Raw genomic sequence first — 13,534 nt, 5'->3', positions numbered from 1 at the left:
GCTACCATTGATATGTTCTTCAGAAATTTAAACTTTTTAAAAAGTTTTCTTAATATCAATATTTGTAGAAATAGACATACACGTGAAAAATAAAGCAAAGTATTTACCCAAGATGTTTAGTGGGAGTGCATGGAAAGGGCAAATAGCCACAGGGGAAAGATGAACCCTGCAGCTAGAAACCGGATCCCTCTAACAGCCAACATCTGATCCCATCCTTGCACGGCCAGAAATAAATACAACCTGGTATTCATCAGACAAGTGGCGAGCATGCTGTGGTGCTGCACCCCACCTACCCCAGTGAGCAGTGCAAGGATGTTGCTGTAAGAAAGCAATCCTCTTACCCAGCTGACTCTGGATTCCCCTCTACTCTCCATTTATACTTTCATTAAAATCTCTAGCCCTTAAATCTTCAAATCACAACATTTCACTTGTGCTACTCTTTAGGGCCGCAACAAGGCGAAAGCCATGTTGATGTGAAACCAACTGTGTCTTTGCTAGTTTTCTACCTTATGGCAAACTATCCTGCGTAAAGCCTTGTGCTGACCCCTCAGTCAGTTCAATCCTGCAGGCGTGCAATGATGACCTAAGCACAGCAGCAGATGTTGTTGGCTGTATGAGCACTGATGCCAGACAAGAGCAGTGCAGACACACATCTGTTCTGATCTTGGTTAGCTCAGTGAAAAAAAAAGGAAAAAAAGATTCAAACACAGTACAGGACAAACTGCACTTTCTGAAACAAACAAAGAAAGTAACGTACAAGTGGCACCACTTTTGTTATTATTATTTGTTATTATTGTGTACGAAGGCTTTCCCTCCAGTCTAAATTCTTGCTGGTGTTGTGCTTGGCTTTGGACACAAGCATCTGCCAAATGAAATTGTAGAATTGGGTAGAGTTGTAGTGTTAGTGCTCAAAATACAAAGTCGATTCAGTAATACATAACGTAAACATAGCTCAGCACATTCCAACCAACAGGGATTTAAAATGTCACATGAAGATAACAGTGTTGCTAATGCTCATAGAGCTGCTATCCCCCCCCCCCCCCCGCCATACAGGGAAAGGCCTCAGTGCCTTGATTCAAGTGACATGAGGTCCAACCTCTAGCACTCATCCATGCAGCCGTGAGTCAATGGGCTGAGACATAATGAAACTGAGGGCTTATATAACCGAGTGGTGGCGAGGAGAAAGGGTCAGAGCTACGCACACAATATTCAGTATGAAAGGGGTCAGTCTGAGAAAGAGAATGCACATTTAAAAAAGACTAATATACTAATAAGAGACTGTATTACAACATTAAACCAGGTCAAGTTGGATAGAACCGTTTCCTTATCAACATGGAGGAACCAGGTTTGACCCATATACTGATGAGTAGTGACGAGCCTTGTCCAATTCACATCAAAGCCACTCATGGCTATGAATCAGTCCCTGCGTGTTCTGGGACAAATGACAAGAGCTAAAGGAGCTCTGCCAAGGAGTCTTGGCCCACAGCTGTGAATACAGCCCACGATGAAATGCATTGGTCCACTGACTCTGCCCTGTCAGCCCAGAGGCAACGCTAAAAAATATAGCACATCTGCATGCTGTGTTGTTACTACTCACTGTCTAATAGTCAGCACGACAAAAGAGACGATTCTCTGCTCTGTACGAGCAAAATGAAGAATAGTGACCACACTCAAGAGAGTCATTTGTGGAAAAGGAGCCCTTCTTATAGGGAAAATTACACTGTTTATTCACATACAGAATTTTAAAGATATGTAGATACATCAAACTTAACAGGAAAATCAGAAAAATGTAAATGCTATATCACAGGGAGTGGCACATCATCGGTTTGTTGTCCACCCCTCGTCTGCCACTGCGTGTTGAAAGTATCGCACTACACAGGGATGTTAAAGTAGTTTATTGACCAAATACTCTATGAGCTGCACTGCAGCAGTGGCCGTGCTTGCTGACGTTGGCAGTGACAACCTCCTGCTTCACGAGCACAAAGTCACCTGAATGGGATGAAAACAAATCCCTCACTTGAGCACGCAGGGGAGAGCAGCAGCCCACATAAACCGCCTGGCATGCAGTTTATGTGCCACGCTTATGCACGATAACTTAAGACAGAAAGTATTTAACTACTAATAGTTAGAATGTTGTAAAAGGGTTCAAGAAACCATCCTAGTTTCTACTTCCATATATCCACATTAGCTTCATTCGTGGAAAAACTCTCCAGTCAACCTTTTCAACTGGTGACGACTGATTAAAAATAAAAGCAAAAAAATCAATGTTCAGTGACACAGAAGTAAGGAATATGGCGTTGTGATGTAACCAGCATGGTTGTAGAGGACAAAGACGAGCACAGCACAACATTAAAAAAACATTGTTCAAGACAGGCAACTGCAGTTGTTCTTCAAAGAACAGCGTGATTTTGCACAGCCAGACCTCAACACTATTCATGTGCTGTGACAGTTTAGGAGAACCAGGGATATTTCCTTTACTAATTTTACACTATCAGTGAGAAGCTGAATGTTGTGTTAGCTCTAATGCTCTCATTAGGGATACAACAGGGTTGAAATGTTCCAACTGTTCCTTGTTTCTACAGTGTACTAAAAGTGATGGTGCTGCTGCTGCATGGTGGAGAATGAGAGTGGGAGGGAGGGGAGGAAAGCAAACAGACTCGCCACATAAAGGCTCAGGTCACAAGCCAGCAGGGGCTTGTCAGTCTGCTAATAGAGCCAGAAACTTCCAAAACAAAACAGGCCGTAGCATCCCTCCCGTAAAAATGGTTCCAAAAATGATGCATGGATTATAAGCACAAGTCATTTGTGACAGTATTGTCCAAGCCTTTCTTGAGATAAATTCCCACATTCTAATTCTGGATAACTCCTCTACATGTGATAGAGAAACGCCAGGCAGCAAAGAGGAACTCATTTACTTTGCAGAAGAACAGCTTCTTTCCAAACAGTGCTGTAGTTTCTCTGAGAATGCAAAATCTTTGTAAAACAACATCAAATACAACTACAACAACAGACAGCATTGCTGCCGCTTCTTCACCTGAACCACACGCATCAACCTTTTTTTTTATATAACCAGAGCAGCAAAATAGTGGGCAGCAAGAAATTTTTGGGCAGGGCTGATGATGTTTGTCAAGGGACAGACAGTGTGAAGTTACGATAAAATGCCTTTTATCCAGCCAACCTGAGAAATGCTGGAGAGAGATGGGTAATCAATATAAAAAGCAGAGAGAAAAGAGAACAAATCGAATCATCAAGGAGAGGGAGGGCTTATCCCAGTGATGATTGAGTCTAACTGTTGGATGAATGACTTTAAATAACTGACCTAAAGGCTTAAAGACAGACAAAACTTGGGGGATGGAAATAAAATAGAAAGAAAAAAGGATAAAAAGGAAAGCAGGCAGAATACTTTGGGACTTAGAGTTTGCAAGACACAAAAATAGAGAAAGGGACAGATAAAAGGAGACAGTTAAAATTAACATCAGTGCCTGAAGCTCACAGCCTGCATCATATTGAGCAATAATCATCTTTTTTTTAAAGACAATAGCTCAATCTCAGTATCCAACACTTGTTAATGTGTAGCTGACAGTAAGAGATTTTGGTTTGTTTATATTTTCAAAATGGCTGTCTGGTCTGTCTACTGTTGCTGTCTGCCTCTCAGTCAGGTGGGTTAGATGTATATAAGTAGGTGCAAAGCGCTACTGCACGGAAGAGGACAGAGTGTGCCTGCTTCAAGTGTATACATAAGGATCGTTGCTGTTTTTGTTGTACCCAACTGCTTGTGTAAATTAGATTACCATCACTGCTGCTGACCTCAATATGAGCGCAGCCATCCTACAGCAAAGCTGGAGCAAAAAGAGAGAATGTGCCCTACTGACACACAACAGCACATGCAGCATCCGCAGCCGTGGCCCTACAGGCATGAGGCACAGCAACATGCAAGCTTAAGAGCATGTGGCAGAATCCAGAGAGAAGATAGAGGGAAGAAAGACAGAAAATGTCAGGGGGGTACAGGGTATAGGAAGGAGTATGAAAGCGGGAACGAAGGACGTGCACATAGAAGCGGGAGAAGGAGTTCAAGAGCATGTTGGGGGAGGGGGGAAACTGTGAGTGATACCAATATGGAGGGTGAGGAAGGAGTAGAAAGTGAGTAGAGGGGAAGGCGGCTGCAAACGCAGAGGAAGGAAAAGCAGGGTAGTACTGCAGGGAATGGTATTTTATTCATGTACATATTGCAGAATTAAACACAAGAAAGGACATGTGGGGAGCTGTGAAATGAGATCAATGAGTAAAGCTGATTTTTAAAGGTTTACATGAAATGTGGGAAATGGAGGAAAAGAGGATACTTGCATCACGAGTAAAAAAGGAAAGACAAGGGTGGAAAATTTTGTATTTACTAAATATAGGAATGGAGAGAAGCAAGCACTCCAGTTAGGACACTTTCTGAAGCTCATTCACACTCTTCTCCGAATCTCTCCCCCTGACATTTACCTCATCCTCTCTCCTGATGACTCCTAATACAACTTAATGAGGGAAATGCTCTCACCCATTTAAGAAAGACAACAGACACACAACGCAAAGGTCGTTGCACTGGAGAAGATGTTTAATGCAGACACATGCAAACACAATTGCACAGATCTGCTGAGCCAGCCAAGCAGACAGACAAAGCCACTGGAGCACATAGCCACACCCCCGGCCAGAGAACACAAAAATAATAATGTTTACAAAAAAGCAGGATAGAAGACAAAGTGTGTGTGTGTGTGTATGTGTGTGTTTGAATCAAGAGCATCATCCACCCAAATATCCCACTTCATCCCAGTATGAATGCAGCTCACGCCACAAGCTATAATTCATCCACTGCTGTTTACGCCCACCCATTCAAGGACAAAGTAATCATAAAGGTGCAGTGACTCTTTTCTCACCGAGCTCATACTGTAAGTGAAAACAACCGATGTGTTCCACTGACATCACTCACTCATTTTTAATCACATCAATAAATCTTATGGGGGCATCTGCTGTCCAGGCACAGCTTAGCACTCCAGAACACATAATGCCCTCGCCCGCTTTCTATTTCACACACTCACATGCTCAGCACATAATCAGAAAAGCGCGCGGAGACACACACACACACACACACACACACACACACACACACACACACACACGCAGTACTAGAACTATAGAGAAAAAAATGTACAGGTTCTTCTTTAAAACATGGAGTTGCTGCCTTCCTTTAAATCTGGAACAACACTGACTGAATCCATCCTTTCTCCCCCTGCAATCATACTCCAACCTTGCTGTTCAGTAGGTCAAAAAAAAATTGAAATCACATTACATTTTTCAATAAAGCAAACATGGAGCAAGAGAGTTTGTTTTTCTTGCTGTCATTTTCAATGTAGGAAACCTAAGGCTGACCCAGTTTCAGCGAGAAACGATTATCTCTATACCATAAAATATCTAATTATGAGCTCAGCCATTGCTGCCTTCACGATTGTTTCCATATCTGCACCATCTGCTCTCTGATGACTAGTGTTGACACAATCCATGTGTGTCTAAATAAACCCATTTTCATTAAAATTGTTAAACGTCAATCGTGGAGGCATGAAAAAACCTCCCCCTCCCCCCTCTTCTCCTGCTCCCTCTATCCCCTCCCTCATCCTCTTCCGCTGCTGTTGCTAAGACTGTTGAGTGGATGCTAGTCTGTGGAAACCAGTAGACTCAGAGAGGTGGATGTCCTTGTGCGTTGCTATGGGCAACACACGGTGTTCGGTAGAGAATCCGCCCAGAAGCCTAGCATGTAGACCTCCACACATGTGACCTATTTTGAATCAGACAGAAAGGGGGGGGGGGGGGGGGGAGAAGCTCCTACACTGTGGATGTATTGGTTTATACAATTCAAATAACAACATAAAAATTACATTCAAAATAATGTTTCTTTTTTTTTCATTCAGCCGAATCAAAGTAGCACAGCCCCCCCCCCCCCCCCCACACACACACACACACCTGACTGGTTGTGAAATTGTGAGTCACTGCACACCAGCTGCAGGCTCTCTCTCCCACTCTTACTGTCATATTTCAGCCATTCATGGTCTATCATACCACATGTACAATTAACATGCACACACCTGAAATAGCTCCGTCTGGCTCTTCACACACACACATGTAGCAGTACATATAAACACACACACACATAAATGCTGCCGTGACTGTTGTCATGGTTTAAGGCCAGGAGGTACACAGGTATTGTAGAATTGTAGATATACACATGCAGGCTCTTCCTAACAGCCTGGGCACCAGCAGTGACCACAGTCTCTTGGAGACATCTTTTAGAATTTTGACTTGCAATGCATCAAAGATTAACTAACAATCTCAAAAGAAACTGACGACAGAAATAAACAAACCCAACCTAGACATTTCCTTACATCGCAGGAGTAAACCAGTCAGTTAAACCCGTGCCTTTTCAGTGTTAATTCAAGCCGCGCGATCACACTTCTCCTCATAACTTGATCATCTTAACTTTCTACTGTACTCATAACCACTGCAGCGTGAACATAAAAACTTCTAACTGCATTTTTGTCAATCATTTACTCAACATAAAACCACCTGTGATGCAACACCTTAAACCAGTAGTTTTGCAACAAAGCACACCTCCTTATTTCCATCTGTGATTCACTTCTGTCTTGCTAAACTAAAGCTCACTTAAAGCAGTAAGAACAACATGACCACAACAAAATGAGTGACCTTTCTTACCTCTCCTGATGCTCCTCTCCTGTCAGGCAGCACCAGAGTGTTGGCGTGGCTGCCCGGGACTATAGTAGATCCTATACTCATCCTGGGCCCCACTAACATGTAGCGTTTGTCTCCTGATCTGTACTGGATGCTGTGACACAGCGTGCCATCATAATTAGCGTCTTGGAGGTATTTGGAAGTGTAGTCTGTGCTCTTGGAGCACTGCATTGCTATCAGCACCACCATGCTGATGAGGAAAAGCAGAGAGACGGAGCCCAAAGTGATCATCAGGTAAAAAGTCACGTGACTGTCCTCCTCAACTTTCGCTGAGCTCTGAAGATCAGAAGCAGCAAAAGCCTCTTTGGGCTCCACAACTTTCAGCAGCACAGTCGCTGTTGCTGACAGGGAGACGTTGCCATTGTCTTTGACCAGTATGATGAGTTTCTGCTCAGCCTCGTCTGTCTCTGTGAATGAGCGCAGTGTCCTGATCTGTCCTGTGTAGCGGTCCAAAGCAAAGAGACTGTGCTCACTCACTTCCTGCAGTGAAAACAGCAACCAGCCGTTATATCCTATATCAGCGTCATAGGCTCGCACTTTAGTCACCAAGTGTCCTGCGTTGACATTGCGGGGAATCTCCTCCACACCTTCAGCAGAACCGTTGGAGCTGACTGGATACAGGATGACGGGAGCGTTGTCGTTCTGATCCAGAATGAACACCTTCACTGTCACGTTGCTGCTCAGTGAAGGAGATCCAGAATCTGAGGCCACCACGTGGAACTGGAACGTTTTCAGGGTCTCAAAGTCAAAACTCTTCAGAGCTGAAATGTCTCCAGTTTCAGGATTTATATTTAGAAATGATGTTATTGTTTCATGTTGATGCTCACTTCTCACAACGTTATAAGATATGAGAGCATTATCCCCCTCGTCACAATCATTAGCACTCACTGAAAATAAAAAGGCTCCTGCGACATTGTTCTCCGTGATATAGAAAGTATACGGATTCATGAAAAACTCTGGGCTGTTGTCATTCGCGTCCGACACTGTCACACTCATCATCTTGTGTGAGGACAAAGGTGGTTCACCAGCATCTTTAGCAACTATGGTGACATCATACTTGGACTGATGTTCTCTGTCCAGCTGAGATTTGGTGACGATAGCGAACATATTGTCTTGTACAGAGGGTGTAAGTGTGAAGGGAACATCCTCACTTATGTAACAGATCACTTTTCCGTTTAAACCTGAATCCTTGTCATTAACACTTATCAATGCCACTGTTGTTCCAGGTTTGGAGTCCTCGGGGATCGCACTTGAAAAGGACATGACCTCGATCTCAGGTGCGTTGTCATTCAGGTCCACAATAGTTATTTTAACACTTTTTTCTGTTGCTAGGGGGACCGGTCCTTTATCAGAGGCTTTTATATCCATTTCATATTTGTCTTTTACTTCAAAATCTATTAGGCCTTTAACAATAATCTCCCCTGTATTAGTATCAACGTCAAAAAGTTTCAGCAATTTATTGTTGACATTATTGCCAAACGAATAAACCACCTCTCCGTTTGAACCGTCATCTAAGTCTGTAGCGTTTACTTGTATGACAATTGTGCCAATAGGCGTATTTTCATTCAGCGTGGCAACATACGAGTCTTTAGTAAAAACTGGCATATTGTCATTTACATCTAGAACATTAATAATAATTTCAACAGTCCCGGACCGAGCAGGTTTTCCTCCATCAACAGCTGTCAGGAGTAATCTATGACTTCTTGCAGTTTCTTTGTCCAGAGCTTTATGTAAATACAAAACAGGAATTTTTCCGTCTTCTCCTCTATCTTTAACCTCCAGGCGAAAATGATCGTTCTGACTCAGCTTATATGACTGAATAGAAAACGTGTTACTGTCTGGATCCCGGGCGCTCTGGAGTGGAAATCGAGCTCCGGGTAAAGCGGACTCTGATATCTCTAAACGCGTCTCGTTTCCGGGAAGGTGGGGGCATGGTCGTTTACATCCAAAACCTCGATGGCGACGTAATGCACCTCTAACGGGTTCTCCACGACCGTCTTGACGTTGATAATGCAGCTACTGATCCGTTCGCACACCTCCTCTCGGTCTATTTTCCGGTTGACAAGTAAGATGCCATTGTTGTCTAACAGAAACAGGGGTTCAGTCGATCCAGACACGATGCGGAACCCTCGAGCGTTCAGTGCGACCGGATCCAGCCCTAAATCTTTCGCAATATTCCCAACGACAGCACCGTCCGCAAGCTCTTCTGGAACGGAGTACCGGAGCTGTGCATACGTTACAGTACAAGTGAAATCCAGAGAAACAATGAGAACAAGCAGGCGCTCCAGCCAGGCACGCTGTCCTCGCCGCGACATTTTGGAATAAAAGACGACTATCCGTTGAAAAAAAAATCAAACGTTAGTCTGCACCTGTCAGGAGGAAATATTCTAAACAACAATGAACCGACATGAGAAAAAAGAAGGAAGGAAGCCGAGATTTGACGCCATCGCCCTAAAGCACAAGTGCGCTCTGCGCTGCGTTCAGCACCAAACTAGAGTGACGCACAGCGTTCGTGTGAGTCTTTCATTTACACAAGCAGTGACACCATGCGAGCAGACCTCATAATGCACATGTGACTTTAAAAGGCTAACATTTTTCGTGAATATTGCAGTTTTTAACTTTACACTTTCAGCTGAATATGCATGAATACGACAAAAACACCGAACCTCACGAGTTCAGGATAAATGGACAAGATACCAGAATAATGAATGATAATGTTTTGACAATTACAACCCAAGTAATCAATAAAATAGGCAGTCTAACCTATAGTTTTATAAAATGATGGTCATATCATTTGAGTTACACTCCTCCTATCAGAGAGCACCCTAGTGCCGGCTTGGCTAGACCCACCAGAGTCCAAGAAGATATGAACAAAAATAAAACTTTTCATTTGAGGGTCTCTAATCCGCATCCATGTTCACAATGGTTTGTATGAACTCAAGAGGAAAATTAGTTCACCGCAATAAACTGATATCAACGCCATGGTGTCAAACGACGAAACTTCCTGCGCATGCTCATGTTAGACCCAATAATAAACAACAACTCTAAAATCAACATATCACATCCCAGAGCAGCGTACAGCGCCTACAATGCACCAAAACTCGTTTACAAATAACAACAAACAGAATTCAGCACCACGGACAGCAGCAGAAGCTGTAAACCACTGTCAGATAATTGCAGTTTCCTTTAAGACAGTAATGACTAAGTTACAGATGAAATGAGGTCTTACCTCTCCTGATGCTCCTCTCCTGTCAGGCAGCACCAGAGTGTTGGCGTGGCTGCCCGGGACTATAGTAGATCCTATACTCATCCTGGGCCCCACTAACATGTAGCGTTTGTCTCCTGATCTGTACTGGATGCTGTGACACAGCGTGCCATCATAATTAGCGTCTTGGAGGTATTTGGAAGTGTAGTCTGTGCTCTTGGAGCACTGCATTGCTATCAGCACCACCATGCTGATGAGGAAAAGCAGAGAGACGGAGCCCAAAGTGATGATCAGGTAAAAGGTCACGTGACTGTCCTCCTCAACTTTAGCTGAGCTCTGAAGATCAGAAGCAGCAAAAGCCTCTTTGGGCTCCACAACTTTCAGCAGCACAGTCGCTGTTGCTGACAGGGAGACGTTGCCATTGTCTTTGACCAGTATGATGAGTTTCTGCTCAGCCTCGTCCGTCTCTGTGAATGAGCGCAGTGTCCTGATCTGTCCTGTGTAGCGGTCCAAAGCAAAGAGACTGTGCTCACTCACTTCCTGCAGTGAAAACAGCAACCAGCCGTTATATCCTATATCAGCGTCATAGGCTCGCACTTTAGTCACCAAGTGTCCTACGTTGACATTGCGGGGAATCTCCTCCACACCTTCAGCAGAACCGTTGGAGCTGACTGGATACAGGATGACGGGAGCGTTGTCGTTCTGATCCAGAATGAACACCTTCACTGTCACGTTGCTGCTCAGCGACGGAGATCCAGAATCCGAGGCCACCACTCGGAACTGGAACGTTTTCAGGGTCTCAAAGTCAAAACTTTTCAGCGCCATTATGTCTCCGGTTTCAGAGTTAATATTTAAAAACACACCAACACTGTCACCACTATTGTCTCTCGGAATGTGATAGGAAATATGCGCATTATCACCATCATCAAGATCAGACGCCCTGACTGAGAATACAGGAGCCGAGAGGCCGTTGTTCTCAGTGATATAAAAAGTGTAAGGGCTGTGTAAAAACTGTGGTCTGTTGTCGTTCACGTCTGACACAATCACACTGATCATCTTTTCAGAAGAGAGCGACGGCTCGCCGGTGTCCTTTGCGACAACTGTAAGTTCATAGAAAGACGTTTCCTCTCTGTCCAGGAGGGATTTCGTCACGATTGCGTACATGTTGTCTTGCAGGGACGGAGATACGGAGAAAGGAACGTCCTCGCGTATGAAGCAGGAAACCTTTCCGTTGAGGCCCGAGTCCAAATCATTAACGCTTATCAGAGCTACAGTTGTTCCAACTCTAGAATCCTCCGGGACTGATTTTGAGAACGAGGTAATCTCGATCTCTGGGGGATTGTCGTTCACGTCTCTGACTTTTATTTTTACAAACTTTTCGGTGGTCAGAGGAATGGCGCCCTTATCTGAAGCCTGGATATCAATTTCATAGCTGTCCTTTTCCTCATAATCGATCATACCAATCACTTGAATTTGGCCAGTCATGGGATCAATGCTAAACAATTCATGCAAATGTGTATCCGCGTCTTTACCAAATGAGTAAATGATGTCTCCGTTCGCACCTTCATCCAGATCTGTGGCATTCACCTGGAGAACTAACGTACCAGGCGCCGCGTTTTCATTTAATTCAGCTGAGTAAATGTCTTTGGTAAAAACTGGCGAGTTGTCATTAACGTCGAGCACCTCGATCACTATTTCTAGTGTTCCGGACCTCGCCGGTCTGCCGCCGTCGACAGCCGTCAGCAGAAGCTTGTGTTGCCTCAGAGCCTCCCGGTCTAATTGCTTTTGCAGAATTAAAACGGGCATCTTACGGTCTTCGCCTCGCTCGGTAATTTCCAGACGGAAGTGATCATTGTGGCTGAGTTTATACTGCTGAACAGAAAACTGGCCCGCGTCCGGATCGCGAGCAGGTTGGAGCTGGAACCTCGCTCCCGGTGACGTGGATTCAAATATCTCCAGGCGTTTCTCTCTTTCTGGGAAGACAGGGGAGTGATCGTTTACATCCACCACTTCTATGGCCACGTAATGAATTTCCAAAGGATTTTCCAGCACGGTTTTAAGGTTTATTACACACGCGTTGCCTCGTTCGCAGATCTCCTCTCGGTCCACCTTCCTGCTCACATACAGGATCCCGTCGTCCGCATTCACATGGAAAAGCGGCTCAGCTGAACCGCCAACAATACGGTAGTCTCGAGCTTTCAGCGTTGTTTTCTCTAAACCCAAATCTTTCGCGATGTTTCCAACAGCAGCTCCGACTTTCACCTCTTCGGAGATAGAATACCTGATCTGAGCTGAGGCTTCGCTCCGACACGGGAACAAAGCCACCACCACGTAGGCGACGCATGTCCATCGCTTTATCCACACCCGCAGACGTCTGCTTTGCTCCATCGCGTACAGAGAAATAAAAAAAGCCAAAATCCGCGGTCTACAATAGAATAGTCAAAAAATGACAACCCCCCTTATTCCTTTGCGATCCGCGCTCCATTGCCAAGCCAGAACTGGAGATGCTTCAGAGCAGCTTTTACCAGATGAGGAGAGGCAGTGATGGACCTACTGGTGATGACGAAACAATGTGGAGGCACTATTCGCCCTTATACCGACACCATGCGACTGAGAATGTTGGTACAACCTCTGATCCACGAAATAGTTAGGATTCACCTGCCGGGAACTACCGGATCACTCTGAACACACGACGCAGCCTGCTAGGCCAGCAGTCGATGAAGGAGGAGACGAGTCACATCACTTTCATAGTCAAGTGAGTGGAGTCACAGAGAGTTCCCCCCTCATCATCGTTCTCTCTCAGAAGCTGCAGTTCCAAGTATTCAATTCTGGAACGATTCAAATGTCGTGGCTGCCGTTCATTCAGCACCGCGGACAGCGACGCTTGCAACGGCGCCCAGAAGTATAAGAAGTGACTCTTTCACACAAACCCTTCATCTTTGAAGATGATCACGCAAACACACACGCACAAGCAGCCCATCAACAACATGTGGTATGGATAAGCAGATAAATATGATGCCATCTCGAACGATATTCAGCTTTAAATTAAATTATTAGAAATGACTTCCATGAATTTGACCCGACTGGCAAACAGGCCTAAAATATCACCAGCACGGACGCCACCCATGATGTGACCGCATCTTTATAATGCAACAAGTGGTTATTATGCTATTTCCTGAAATGTAGAATCATCTCACATGTGCATTCTGAAAAGTAAAGTCTTGATAAGGTCAAAATAACACGATAATTCATAGATGAATGTGTCCAGGTGTGATAACTGAGCATGGTTAGCTTATTTGCAGATTGTCAGCATCCAGAGTGAGCGGCGAATTTTACGAGTTGCCACAAGGGGGATTTCACTGATTTCTCTGTGTATTTTAAATTGCAGGTATCCCATGAAATAAAACAATATTCAAGTCTGACTAATTTTGCAAATGCTCACCATATCAGAAAGGTTACGATTAATCAAAAATACACTGTAATATGTAGAGCAAGGAGGTGGCATGAAAAACATTTTACATACTGTTGTTACAGTAGCCAAACATTTTT

The 13,534-nt window shown here is 44.3% G+C and overlaps 1 protein-coding gene, 1 long non-coding RNA gene and 1 pseudogene across 6 annotated transcripts in view; 1 reads left to right on the top strand and 2 right to left on the bottom strand.

Annotated features, from left to right (window-relative positions):
- The window catches only part of LOC147251059 (uncharacterized), a 168,987-nt gene that overhangs the window by 76,285 nt on the left and 79,168 nt on the right, over positions 1–13,534 (top strand). The window contains exon 2 of the long non-coding RNA XR_015118884.1: positions 8,007–8,057. This is a non-coding gene — a long non-coding RNA (uncharacterized LOC147251059). The remainder of the gene's footprint in view (positions 1–8,006; positions 8,058–13,534) is intronic.
- LOC147251074 (protocadherin alpha-13-like) overlaps positions 1–13,534 on the bottom strand; it is a 145,749-nt gene that overhangs the window by 104,811 nt on the left and 27,404 nt on the right. The gene's annotated exons all lie outside the window — the stretch shown is intronic.
- On the bottom strand, positions 8,679–12,593 carry LOC147251078 (protocadherin alpha-3 pseudogene; annotated as a pseudogene).

The sequence above is a fragment of the Aulostomus chinensis genome, chromosome 13 (genome assembly GCF_037954235.1).
Source record: "Aulostomus chinensis isolate RoL2024-O1b breed Wild chromosome 13, RoL_Achi_v1.0, whole genome shotgun sequence".
NCBI lineage: Eukaryota > Metazoa > Chordata > Actinopteri > Syngnathiformes > Aulostomidae > Aulostomus > Aulostomus chinensis.
This window is presented reverse-complemented; position numbering and strand designations above follow the sequence as displayed.